The sequence below is a fragment of the Nicotiana sylvestris genome, chromosome 10 (assembly GCF_000393655.2).
Source record: "Nicotiana sylvestris chromosome 10, ASM39365v2, whole genome shotgun sequence".
Taxonomy (NCBI): Eukaryota; Viridiplantae; Streptophyta; class Magnoliopsida; order Solanales; family Solanaceae; genus Nicotiana; species Nicotiana sylvestris.
The window spans coordinates 25108721-25123410 of NC_091066.1; the positions used below are offsets into that span (position 1 = coordinate 25108721).

At 41.4% G+C, this 14690-nt stretch overlaps 1 pseudogene; it reads right to left on the bottom strand.

Annotated features, from left to right (window-relative positions):
* Positions 1 to 5315: 5315 nt before the first annotated feature.
* Positions 5316 to 14690, bottom strand: part of LOC104241415 (caffeoylshikimate esterase-like) — a 50723-nt pseudogene continuing 41348 nt past the window's right edge.

Below are 14690 nucleotides of genomic sequence, written 5' to 3' on the forward strand. Positions count from 1 at the left end.
TAAGGGATAAAACCATCATCCAATTGAAGGGGTTAGCACATCAGAAGTTGCAATATTAATTTCACTTTCAGCCACATGCACGGTGGCAACTTCTGAAGAAGCAACAACAGGAACGGTTTCAATTGAGCTTGAAATGTTAGAATCAACGAGGGAAGCAAGAGTCACAGAAACTTCAACTTCCACAGACTGAGTCATAGAAGTTTCACCCTCTGAAGTTGGAATTGCAACATTTTCAACTTCAACTGCCATAGCAACGACTTCTTCATTTAAAGGTTCTTCAGCCACGAGAGCTTCAATTGACGGAGAAGGAAAGTTAAGTGGTTGTTGGGTTCTCTCAATGGTCTCTAAAACTTTGGCCAACTCTGAGTTTAAATCAAAGTTTTCTTGACTGGCCTCCATTAAAGCATCACGACGAGAGTTTAGAAAAGCCCATCTCACCTCTATGTTAAAATTCTCCTCAAGAAGTTCACACTCCCTTTCCCACATAGCAAGATCATTCTTTAACACTTGATTTTCAGCTAAAGAGGATTCAAGGGATGCTTCAAGGGAGGCATGAGAACTCTCTAAGGTACGTACCTTATCAGAAGAGATTTTTAAATCAGCTTGAGCTTGAGTCAAGCTTTGCACTAACTCCCCTGCATACTCTTCTTTCTTGGCCAAGAGTACCTTAAGTTCTCTGATCTCTTCACTACAATTTGATAGTTGTTCTAAAAATGAACACTCAAGGCGCTCCTTCTCTTTCTCAAATTGGCTTGAAGAAGCCTTGGCAACTGCTAGCTCAGAAGTCAAACCTCGCTTTTGTTGCTCTAGGAGATTTCTACTCTCTAGAAATTCTTCTATAGTTCCCTGAGCATTCTCAAACTGCTCTTTCTAATTGGCTGCTTCTAGCTGTGCTCCCCTGGCTATTTCCTCAGCCTCGTGGATATACTTTTCAGACTCACGGACTTTCTTTTCCAGAAGGGAAATTCCCATCAATTATGTACCAATGAGGTTAGCCTGCAGTGACAATTCATAGAAATAAGAATTTTCTTAAAAAAAAACTTGTTAGTAAGTGAAGGAAGAATACCTTCAAAGTAGAATGAACAATGTCATTCATCAAAGTTAAGCAGCTATGGCTGTCCATCTTCTTCTCAATATCTCCAATCAAAGGCCTAAGCCAGTCATCTGCTCCACCAAACTTCCTTAAAAGGCTGTTGTTAGCAGGAACTTCAAGCGTAACGCTCCTCAAAGCTAAACTTCTACTACTAGAACCCTCCTCTGCATATTGAACGGAGGAAGGGGGAACTATAGAAGGAAGAGTGGTAGAAGAAGTGAAAATAACAGGAGTCATAGGACTCGAAACAGGTAAGGGAGCAGAAGTAGGTAAAGAAGCAGGAAAAGAAGGAATGGGAACAGAGGAAGAAAGAGGAACTTCATCTAAAACTGGACCTAGTTCTCCACTCTCAAAACCACCAACGAAGAGACGATGAATAGATTCGTTGGTGTCCCTCGGAGTGGTTTCATCTTCAGAGGGAATGTGAACTGGTTCAGTAAGTGAGGCACATACAGGGGTAACTTCAACTTCATTCTCGGAAACTATGCGTCTCCTGGCTCTTGGTCTAGCTATCAAAGAGGTGTCTTCATCTTCATCGTCCTCAGAATCTTCTTCTACAACTTTCCTCTTTGACAGCCTAGCTTGAGTTCTCTCCACAGAAAGAGAAGTACAAGAAGAGGCTCGAAGGGCAGTAGCCACTTCGGTTGTCATTCCTCGAATAGCAAATCCTGACAAAAAGAAGGATTTAAAAAAAAAAGTTAGGAAAAATAAAGGACTTGTCATACAAAAAATGATAAAGAGATGCATACCGTGAGTTTTCACTTTCCAACCATGTAAATTGAAAAGGGATTTCCACGTTCTCGCCTCCATAGGCACGACTTTCATGATTAAATCTATCCAACCACGGAAATTAGGAACGGGTTCCACATCTCTCATGGTTTCTATAGAAAAGCAAAAAAAGATGAAATTAGAAAAGGAGTTGAAATTCTTAAGAGGTAAGAATGGTAAGTAAAAAAAAACTTACATGCAAAGTTCCACTTCTCAGGGAAGGGGATATTTGTTTCACCCACCAAATCAACTGTGCGTACCGCAACATAACGAGTGTACCACCCGCGGTCCTTGTCATCTTCAGGGCTTACTAAGACCCTTTTACTTCCTGTAGTTAGAGTAAGAACTCCATTGCGAAATAACTTGGGGTGGTAAAGATGAATAAGGTGGGGAAAGGAAAAATCAACACCGGCTTTAACAGATAAATACCTCAAACAAGCCACTGTTCTCCATACAAGGGGACTAATTTGTCCCAAACAAATTTTGAAAAAATGACAGAAATCAAGTATGAGTGGGTCAATAGCAGGAATAAATCCCAAAGTGAAGGGGTAAGTATAAACAAAAGAAAATCCAATCCTAAAAGAAGATATTCTTTGATTTGGATTAGGGATTACTATACGAAAATCACTTCTCCAGTTGCAATCTTTTCGAACAATAGAAACCAAAGGTTCAGTGATTAAAGAAGGAAAAGTGTCAGCTTTCTCTAAATTGACAACTTGCTCACGAAGAGATTTCCTATCATTCTCAAAAGATAGGTCGTTGGGTACTATTTCCTCAACTAAAGGCTCTTGAAGAGGCTCAGGAAGTTCTTTACCTTTAGAGGAAGATTTCTTAGTGATAGAACCTCTAGAAATAGTACCGGAGCTAGAAGAAGGCATGACAGAACCAAAGGCACCACCACGAATGGATCCTAGGCTACGAAGCTTGCCTCCTCTTCCTCTTCTATGTCTTACAGGGGCATTGGGGAAGCTATCAAGAATTGGGATTCTTTTAGGGTTAGGATTCAGAGATGCCATTGCAGAGAAAAGGATGAACTCAAGGAGAAAGGAGTAGAAATAAAGAGTAAAGGATCTGTTAAGGGTTTATGAAGAAAAGGACAAAGGGAAAAAGGATATATATGTATATAATAGCAACGGTCAAGCAAAGAAGTGTAATGATGGAAAGCCTATAATAAAGGCAACTATCGCTTCGTGAATATAAGGGATGAATAAACCTTGGAAAAGGCTGCAGAATTATGAAACCAATCGGAAGGTGACACGTGTGCAGAGCATTAAATAGAAAAGATAATTGGGGCGTCAGTACTGTCATAGCATTGATTACAGCAAAAAATTCCCTTTTTGTGAAGGTCCACTTCCCAAATATTTAATGGATAAATAAATGAAAAGTGGAGGGACTATCTGTATTGGAAAAAAACTGAGTCTGAATATTGAAGATGACGTGTCATGACACGTGGACTGGTCAAAAGGTCAAAACGCAATAAATAGCCAAGAGGCACGGGCGACAACAGATAAGGGGAAAAGAAAGCAACATAGGTGTGGACCGTTACTAAAGTAGGTACGAGTCTCGTACCTATTCGAGTCGTTTAAAGATCAAAGATCAGAAGAAGTTGAAGATACGAATCTGATGACGTAAAAGAGTTTAAATACAACATTAAATGTCAAATACGTTAGAGAATCTGAATTAAATAGAAATAATTGTGTAACGTTTCTTTTAAATATCATTTATTGCTCATAATTGCCTCATTAAGACAAAGACATTATATCTTCTCCTAGAATCAACTATAAAAGGGGAGAGATTCAACATCTGTAAGGACAGGAAATATTATTGAGATCTTACTGAAATACAAAACTATTTACTGCTTTACCTTCATTCTCAAAAATATTTTATTTTTGTCTCATGATTATCAGTAACCCGAATTTCTTTCTAGCTAAGACTCAGATTTTTTGTTAAACAATATGTTTGCTCAAACTTCAGAGTTTTAATCTGTTTTTTTATTTTCTTTTCACTTTTCTTAATGTGGAATGCTCTCTTAGTAATGTTAGAGTAAAACTTAAATCTTCTCGAAGAAGGTGAAGATTGCAGAGAAGATTCTTATGCTCCAAAAAGTGGTTTAATACTATGTCCTGAAAACCACATCTAAACCCTTGGAGTTTATTTGCTTCTCTTCTTGCTTTTGTCCAAGGCTCATCACACAGACAATAAGTTAAAGTTCCATCATTCTTTTCTTTTTTCCTTCTCTTGCATTTTTCAAAGCTTTACTTGTTTCAGAAAACCACCGTATCTTTAGTATAAATGGTAGGTTTTACTTGTTATTCTTACTTTTGACTTCTAATCCTTCTCCGTTATACCATCACAGAAAGAGTGATATATAAGTGTTGGAGTACTCTACCAAGGTATTCGTTGACGTTATAACATAGATTTTGCCTAAGTTTAAAAAAAAAAGACGAAAGGAATATAGGCAGTGTTCGTATTCACACCTTGTCAACTCTGCCTTTTAGAAGGTGAAGATTGCAGAGAAGAGACGGCCGATGATTGCAGAAAAATAAGGAAAGAGAAGAGGAGAAAAAAAAAATGTTTTGAGTTGAAGTAGAAGCAATTTTTAATAAGCAGAAAAAGTAAATTTTCCAAAAGTACTTTTTTATAAAAGAACTTTTAAGGAAAATACACTTTAAAACTTTTTTAAAAGCTTTCCTAAAGATTAATTGTGCTAAAAAATACTTGTCAAGTTAGTTAACCAAATACAAACTATTTCTCACAATATTTTTTTGAAAAGCATTTTAACATACTGTTATCCAAAGAGAGTTTAAGAGAACTCATTATAAGAACTGAGTCACAGACCAAATTTGTTATTTGCCAAGACTATTCGAACATATGCGGCGCGAATTGTTGGTAGGGAGCGCTTTCTCTCGAATGGGGCCCTACACTGTGTGAATCCGGATATAGTCGAACTCCAATGCGAGTATCGAATATTGGATAAGAAACAAAAAAAAATATTCGAACATTGCGTTTTTACTAAATCAATAAGTGCAAAACAATGTCTTTCATACATTGATCACTTAACTATAATTAAGTGATATGTATTCTCGTTTTAAGTAGCATTTAATTAGAAAAAAAAAATATCACAGACGAATAAAGAATAAAATTATACCTTTTTTGTGACTATCCAAGGCTTTAAAAGATATAGTTTTCCAATATATAGTTCACAAATACCGTGCTATAAAACTTGCTGTTTATACGATACCGATAAATGCATCACATATGTAGAATTTCACTTAACTAAGATTAATTAATATTTAATCTCTCTTCAATTTATTATTTAACTAATAAAAATTATATGGTTCGAAGCAACACACTAAGCATGAGTAAATCTTTGCCAATATATTGTCATACATACATGAACCAAAAGATCAAGATTAACATTAGTTGTTTCACATTATTTCACTTAATTAGGACCTTATCTCTCGACTCTCTCATCAATCCAAGTCCTCATATCAGCTAAAACAAGATTAGAAGCTTCATCAGGTTCACCTTGAATGAAAGAATGATACATTCCATCATAGAGCTTAAGGGTCTTGTCCTCACTGCTTGCTTTGTTGTACAACATTTTCGAGCCAGTGGGACATGTAACACCATCTGAAGTCCCATGTACTGTCAAAAATGGAGTTATTACCTTATGAAAATTATTTTGCACATATTTACATTGCTTCTCAATTTCCCTCATAGTTCCAACCCTTGGTTTAATTTCCTGTATATCTTCTTGGATTACGTAAGATTATTTTCAGTTTCTTAGGGTCTCTGATTGACTTTACCACCATTTTCTTGTCTGGCATTTGTTTAACCAAAAAAGTGTTAAACCCTTTAGTTAAACTAATTAATAGAGATAGAAGGTAAATCTTAGCCTAACATAATTAACTCTAGATCTAAATATATTGAGTACATAAATCGAAGAAGAACAAACTCGAGTAATATTTCTTAAGGCCATTATCATACATCAAATGTAAATGATAAGCTTACATCTTTGACAGGTTTGCACCATAATTGTAAAAGCATAGAAGGAGAAGCGAGAAAGCTGTTGATGACTAAGAGATCCCCCCTTGTTGATTCTATGGTGATGACTATAAAAATTGTAGCCAGATCTGGGCTCAGATGCCCTTTTAACGATCTCCCGCTTCTCTATATATATTAACAATTTTCCCTTTTATCCAATGGTCTTTGACCGTCGCTATTTCTCATGACTTTATCCTTCATTACTTGCCCAAACATTACACTTGTTCTGCGATGTAAGCTTTCTCATGGCTTGATCTCGGCAGTGACCGTGATACTCGTCGGCGTTACGCCTCGTGGGCACGACCATTACTGGGTTGACCTCTTACCGTTCCCTTTAATGATAACCATCTGGTGGTCAGATTTTGACACATATAGTTAGTCCCTCCGCCCGTTAGGGTCGTCTTTTGGCGAGCTCAATGGGTGGACCCTATGGATTCAAGAGTTAGGAGAAATCTGGTCATTATACGAGGACGGGGTTCTCATGGCGAGGTGGCGAGGTGATGCTTTAAGGACTTTATCGGACTGTTACGCCAGTTCAGAGATGGATCGTCACGTCGATTCAAGGTACCATAAATGCCCGTTATGTGTCATTATGGCGCATGTTTCCCAGGCACCGTATCGTTTCCTTTGCCCTTTCATCTTTTTGATTGGCGGCTCTCGGGTTTCCTGCTCAGGACATTTGTGTTCCTATAAATATGGGAAACCCACCATTTGGTTGTTAGACTTTTCGATTTACCTGAGGAATTTTGCAAACTTCCACCTTCTTCAGTATTCCACACTTCTGCTTTGATCAGAATTTGACAAGACCATCCTCTCTATTCCTTCATCACTCTTGTTTATTTCTATCAAGCTAGAAAAATGGCTGGTATTTCTTCCTAGACTGACAGATCCATCGAAGTTCCGGTACCGGAAAATCTATTCCTTCTTGGAAAGGGAATGGAGGTGACAAAAGATGAGGGATTTTCGACAGTGGCTGAGATATTACCCCGTCTCGGGAAATTATGGACTGACTTTAACACCCCTGCCAGAGATGAACCGGAACGTGTCCCTTCCACCATGGATGAAGCGGCGATTACGGCACTCAAGGCTATGTGGGGAATTCCAAATCATATCGAAATGGTACCGACAGCGGGGACGGACATTGTACATTTGCACCGCCTGGGGTATTGAACATTTTATGTGTATCTTTTTTTTGTCGGATATACGCTTCATCTCCCCTCTCTAGTGGTAGAATTCTGCCACTTCTACGAAGTGTTCCCGGCTCAGCTCTCACCGTACTCATACAAGCTCTTCCTCATACTCATCAAGTATGTGGAGCTCGCCGGTCGAGGGATTACTTTGGGGCACATTTTTCATATTTTTGCCCCTAAATTGTTTCGTGGAACGATGATCCACATGCGCCATCGAGGAACCAAGAGTTTGGTGGTGAAGATGGACGATAAGGCTAATCGCCGCTTCTCGGAAAGCTATTTGTATATGCAGACAGAGCTTCTTGTGGCGGACTCGGCAGGCTTCCCTGAGACGTGGAACTTCACTCGTAAATTTTCCTTTGTTTATTTTGCGATTCTCCTTAAGGTGGTCGTCGATCGTTTTTCTCTAGGTAATATTGCTAAGGACTTGTTTTTGTTTTTGCAGTCGAGAGACTACCTCCCCCGATAGTTGATGACATCTACGAGTGGGTGAACGCAATTCTTCCCCATAAATGGGGATTCATAAATGGGCGTCCTTCTACGAGAAATATGGGCGTAAGCCTCTCACTGGTGAGTCGACCCTCTGCAATTTTTCTTTTTGCTTTACCTCATGGTTTAATCTTGTCGTTGTATGATCGTTTTTCTTCGTTGACAGGGAGAGCGCAAAGGACGAGGGCTTCTCTGCTCATATTCCGTCAACCGGTGCCGCTTGCCTGGCCTGCACCGAGGGCCACTATCCGGCCTGCATCAAGAGCTACTACCCAATCCACGCCTGCGGCCGGAGCTGTGTGCGGGGAGGCTACTCCTCAATCTGAGACTTCGGTGTCTACCATCCGCTCAAGGGGCAAATATTCCCGTGCTTGCAATGGAGAATCCCCATCAAAGAGACGACGAGTGGCATTGGAAGTGGCTCTTCAAGCCAAAACATCTTCGAGGGGCGACCTTTCCTTGGCGGTGCCCGAAATTGACGGTGGTGCTAACCCGGCCGTAGAGGCTAGACCCATTGTGAGCGGTCAACAGAATGATGTGGCGGAGAGACGGAGTCCCGAGGCTGTCGGTGTTGTCTTGGGTGGCCTTTCGTCATCCCGGCCGAATTGTATTTCTTCTTCGGTCGAAGAGAGGGGAAAGGGCATCGTGGTCGATGATTACGAGTCTGAATCAGACCTTGATCTTGACGACGTTAGGATGTTTGAGGAGGGCTTTACCCGAATTATGGTAACAGCGGGAGGTCCTTCCCGAATACTCAAAATTCTGTCGGACCTTAATCTTCTGCGAGACACGACGGATTTTGTGATGCAGTTCGACCTTCTATACTCTACCGTAGAAAGCGGAGCTCTTCAAGACGTTAGCGACACTGAATTGTCACGTGGTGTATCCGAGATGGGCCTAAGGGTAAGTTTATCTTCCTTGTTTGTTCCCACCTTTTGTGGCCTTGATATTTATTGACTCTTTTCTTTATTTTCAGTCTTACATGCTGGAGATTGAGAGTGCTCGCAGGGCCGAGACTCGGGCCAAGATTTTTCTGATGATGCTTGAAAAGTATCGGCAGTATCGCAACAAATTCCGTGAGATGCATGAGCGGCTTAGGGCGAGTACTGACGCCCAGTCCATCGGAGATGAGTTGGAGAAAATGGATCAGGAGCTGATGTAGTCCATTCGCTGATGTAGTGAGCTCGAAGAGCTGCTCCGTACCAAGGACTAAGAGCTTGAGTTGGGAAAGGGGGTCGCTCCGGAGTGCGAGCATCTTCAGGCAAAGTTGTTTTTGTTGCAAGCTGAACTTGATCAAAATGCCACTAAAGTTAAAGCTTTGAATGCAGAATGGGTGAGGAAGTTAGCCGAGCTAGAGAGAAAAGTGGCCGAGGTGGAAAATGCCGAGAATTCTCGGGCATCGGCTTTGGCGAGAGCAGCGGTGCTGGAGGACACTATCCGCGTCCTCAGATCTGAGCAGGAGTTTGAGAGATCAACGAACACACTGAGGGAGGCGAGGCTCGAAGAGCGCATCAGCAAAATTGACCGGGAAGCTTTAAACTTGGGAGACCGGGTCGCGACCCTCGAGGCTAAAAAAGCGTAATTACTGGATCAAGTTGAATCTGTTTTCGCTGTTGTTCCTCATTACTTGCATGAGTTATGGGTCCATTATGAGGCCCAACGAGACATATACAAGGGTTTATGGGAGGCAGGCAGTGTTTTCGAAGCTGCTTTCGAAGAAGCTCGGGCGAACGCATGCAAGGCTCCTATCAACTGCGACTACGACCCCGCAACACTAGAGGTTGGCGAGGACGCTGATGTTGAAGAGGGGTTTCCCGAAGACAACGATGGGGAGAACGATGGCGATGAGGCTGAGTGAAAGTTACTCTTTTTTTTCTTTTTGTTGTTCATCTTCGTCTTCTTTTTTTGGGCTTGTTTTGGCCTTTTGTAAGGTGCGGCTATTGCGCATGTATATTTAAATAAAATAGTTGGTTCACCTTTGTGTATCTGTTGATTCTCTTTTTCTTTTCCTCGTTCGTTGGATATCTTTTTGTTTTGGCGTAGACCTTTGGGTTCTCCCCTTTTTTTTTGCGATGAGTCCCTGATATTTTCGATTGGGAGTCTGATCCTGCCCAGATCGAGTAGGATCTCGTCGCATGAGTCTGAATGAAGTCACTTTGGATCTTCAGATCTGGGCAAGGTTAACTTTTGATTTTCCGACTTATGTGGAATCATCCTTGGTTCAAACAAGGTTGAATTCGGATTCGTCATTTTGGACGAAGTCACTTTCTACTTAAGAATTCGAGTGGTTTTGAATTTAGACTTATCGACTTAGGTGAAGTCAATTTTTTCATATGTATTCGAGTGGGGTCGAACTTGGAATTGCCATCTCGGGCGAAGTCTGACTTGTGTTCGAACGAGGTCGAACTTGGAGTTGTCGTCTTGGGCGAAGCCAATTTCTGACTCATATTTGAACGAGTTCGAACTCTTTATTTTATTTGATGGTAGCGGGTGGCTTTAAAGGTGTTATTCTGAGTGATGTTGTATTGTGACCTATTTGCTTTGACGATGGTCGGTGGACATAAGGTGTTATTTCGAGCAAGGTCGAAATGGTAACACGTTGTATGTTTGACATGATATTATGTACACCTATACCTATACATGACACGATATTTATATGAATGTGCATGACATTATAAATGTTTCAGAATTTATAAAGATATTCAGATTTACAGATGGATTTCTTATTTTCATGTTTTATCTATGTCTTGTACGTATTGATTTTCATGCCTTACATACTCAGTACATTTTTCGTACTGATGCCCTATTTCATGGGACCTGCGTTTCATGCCCGTAGGTGCAGGTAGACAAGCTGACGGTCCCCCTTCTTAGGATCCTTGATCAGCGAGAGTTGGCGTGCTCTACTTGATCCGGAGCTGCTTTTGATTTGGTACAATATGCTTATATATATAGGTATGATATGGTTCAGTCTCGTCTTTGTCCAGTTGTATTTCTATTAGAGGTCTGTAGACAGTTATGTACAGTTGGTTAGTGTGTGGCCTTGCCGACTTTCAGTTTTGGGTATATAGGTTTCTATCGCGGCCTTGTCGGCTTGCCCACTGTAATCCGCACGTACATGTATATATGTCTTTTGGACAGGTTTCCTTCATGTATGTTATTATCGTAATTCAGCGGATGTTAATCAGGTCTATAGCTTAGACGCATGCTTAGGGGTGTTTGACAGGTAGGACTCGGGCACCTGTCGCAGCCCTTTGGTTTGGGTCATGACAAAAGTGGAATCAGAGCAGTTCTGTCCTAGGATTTTCTACAGACCGTGTCTATTAGAGTTTTGTTTATGGGTGTGTTGTGCACCACACTTATAGATATGAGGCTACAAGACATATAGGATGTTATCCTCTCTGTTTATCTTAGATCGTGCGAGATAAGAATTCATGTTCCTAATAATATGTTACGTTTTTAGCGATGCCTCCGAAGACTACAACCACCCAGAAGGGAAAATCCGTGGCTGGCGAGACTACTAGTTGAGTGCCACGAGTTACCAGGGCTCGAGGAGAGTCTCATAGTGAGATTCCATCTCAGACTTCACATACCGCGCCCTTTCCAGAAGAGCTCTGAGGGGCACCAGCTCCAACGCCCGCCCCTATACGTCCAACTCCTCAGCCAGATGTACCGGGTCAGGAGATGAGAGATGCTATTCAACTATTAACCCGATTAGTAGCCATGCAGGCTCGGTGTCAGGAGGTAGGTATTGGTCATGTAGATAGGTCCGTCAGTGCGAGAGTTCGTGACTTCTTTAATTTAGACCTTCCGATATTCACTGGAGCAGATCCAAATGAGGACCCTCAGGTATTTATTGATAGAGTGTAGAGGACGTTAAGGGTAATGAAGGCCATTGCGACTGAGTCAATGGAGCTAGCTTCTTATAAACTCTGAGATATTGCAGTTATTTGGTACGAGTCTTGGGAATTGTCCAGAGGTGAGGATGCCCCTCCAGCAGTATGGCAGGATTTTACAGAAGCTTTTCTTCATAATTATCTGCCACCAGAACTTATACGGGCCTGAGTTGATAGGTTTTTGACCCTTCAACAGGGTAACATGAGTGTTCGGGAGTATAGTCTTTAATTTGATTCATTGGATAGGTATGCTCCCACTATTGTATCTAAGATGGAGGATCGGGTTCACCGATTCGTGATGGGATTAGAGTTGTACTTGCTTAACGATTGTATGTCGGTCTCACTCAGACGGACATGGATATTTCTCATATTCAGGCGTATGTTCAGGGTGTAGAGGAGCGTAAGTAGAAGCAGAAGCAGAAGCAGAAGATGGATCGTGAGCATGATAGGGCCCAGAATAAGAGAGCGAGGTCTTCGGGTCCTTCTGGTGAGTTTCGAGGTGGTCAGAGGCAACAATACCTGAGGTATCAAGCCCATCCATCGGCTAGCGCACCCCCTCAGTTTGGCGGCAAGAGAATTGATTGTTCCACATATTCAGGGTCTGGTCAGAATTTTAGGGCCTTAGGTTCTCAATATAGGGAAGAGTCAAGTCAGATGAGGCCGCCCATGCCACGATGTGCTCAGTGTGGTAAGCAGCATGTCAGGAAGTACCATATGGGACTGTATGTTTGTTATACTTGTGGTTATCCGGGCCACGTTATGAGGGATTGTCCGGCGAGGGGTGATACAAGCATAGCTCAGCCAACAGGATTTGTAGCTGGTTCGTTATCATCAGTACGCCCCTTGGGAAAGGTTCACAAGCACCAGTGAGTTGCGGTAGAGGCAAAGGCAGAGCATCTAGCTCAACGTTCCTCAGAACCGCATTTATGCATTGGCAGGACGACAGAACCAGGAGTCATCGCTTGATGTTGTTACAGGTATATTATTAGTCTCCTCATATGATGTATATGCATTAATTGACCCAGGTTCCACTTTATCATATGTTACTCCATTGGTGGCTAGTAAGTTTGGAATAAAACCTGAATTGGTTAAACCTTTTGAGGTGTCTACACTTGTTGGGACTCAGTGATAGCTAAGCGAGTATATAGGGGTTGTATAATATTAGTTTATAGTCGAGCTACCGTAGCTGACCTAATCGAGTTGGATATGGTAGAATTTGATGTTATAATGGGTATGGATTGGTTGGCTTATTGTCATGCCAACGTTGATTGTAGACCAAAGATAGTCCATTTTCCATTTCCAGAGGAGCCTGTTTTGGAGTGGAAAGGTAATACAACATTGTCGAGAGGAAGATTTATTTCCTATCTCAAGGCAAGGAAGATGATTAGAAAGGGCTGTATTTATCACTTAGTTTAGGTTTAGTATGTGAAAGTAGAGTCACCAACTATTCAGTCCATCCCTGTGGTTAATGAGTTTCCCAATGAGCTTCCAAGTTTTCCGCCAGAGCGAAAAATTAAGTTTGCTATTGACCTACTACCGGATACTCATCCATATCCATTCCTCCCTATAGAATGGCCCCTACTGAGCTGAAAGAGTTAAAGGAACAACTAAAGGACTTGCTTGAAAAAGGCTTTATCAGGCCTAGTACATCACCGTGGGGGGCACCTGTGTTATTTGTGAGGAAGAAAGATGGTTTCTTACGGATGTGTATTGATTATAGACAGTTGAATAAAGTGACAATCAAGAATAAGTACCCGCTCCTGAGGATTGATAATTTATTTGATTAGTTGCAAGGTGCCAAGTGTTTTTCAAAGATAGACTTGAGGTCCGGGTACCATCAGGTAAGGGTTAAGGAGGAAGATATTCCGAAGACAACATTCAGGACTAGATACGGCACTTTGAGTTTCATGTTATGTCGTTAGGTTTGACTAATGCCCCAACAGTATTCATGGATTTGATGAACCGTGTGTTCAAGCCCTTTTTAAATTTGTTCATAATTGTTTTTATCGATGATATATTGGTGTATTCTCGTTTAGAGGCTGAGCATGCAGATCATCTACGTACTATGCTTAGAGTTCTACAAAAAGGAAAGTTGTATGCAAAATTCTCTAAAAGTGAATTCTGGTTGAACTTTGTAGCTTTCCTTGGGCATATCATTTCGGGTGAAGGAATCCGGGTGGATACACAAAAGATTGAGGCAGTAAAGACTTGGCCTAGACCCATGACACCGACGAAGATTCGTAGCTTTCTCGGTTTGGTAGGTTATTACAGGAGATTTGTAGAGGGATTTTCTTCCCTTCAACACCTTTGACAAAGTTGACTCAGAAGGGAGCAAAGTTTCAATGGACCGATGCTTACGAACGGAGTTTCTACGCATTAAAGGACATATTAACTTTTGCACCGGTTCTAATGCTCCCAGAAGGGACAGATGGTTATGTGATCTATTGTGATGCTTCGGGCGTTGGGTTGGGTTGTGTACTGATGCAGCATGGTAAGGTTGTAGCTTATGCTTCTAGACAACTGAGAAAGCATGAGAAGAATTACCCGACCCACGATTTAGAGCTACCCACAGTGATTCATGCACTAAAGATGTGGAGGCACTACTTTTATGGCATTCATGTTGATATCTACAATAGCCTCCAGTATATCTTCAGGCAAAAGGAATTGAATTTACGTCAAAGAAGATGGTTGGAAGGCGAATGTGGTAGTCGATGCCCTCAACCATAGATCGATGGGTAGCATGTCATATTTACAGCTAGAGAAGAGGGGAATAGCCCATGAGATTCATCAGCTAGGTAGTCTTGGAGTTCGGTTGCTAGACTTAGGTAATATTGGAATTACTACTCAGGATACGGCAACATCCTCTTTAGTAACTGAAGTAAAGAAATACCAATATGAGGATCCCGTGTTAGTTCGTTATAGGGATACCACCCCTCAGAAGGAGAAGACATTATTTGAAATTACAAGGTCCTCAAATATCAAGGACGATTATGTGTCCCTAATGTTATAGGGTTGCATCAGCAGGTTATGGGAGATACTCACTATTCTCGTTATTCTATCCATCCCGGAGTGACAAAGATGTATCATAATATCAGGGAAGTATACTGGTGGGATGGAATGAAAAACGATATAGCAGGGTTTGTTGCTTAGTGTCCTAACTGTCAGCAGGTTAATATTGAGCATCAAAAACCCGGTGGATTATTGCAGGCT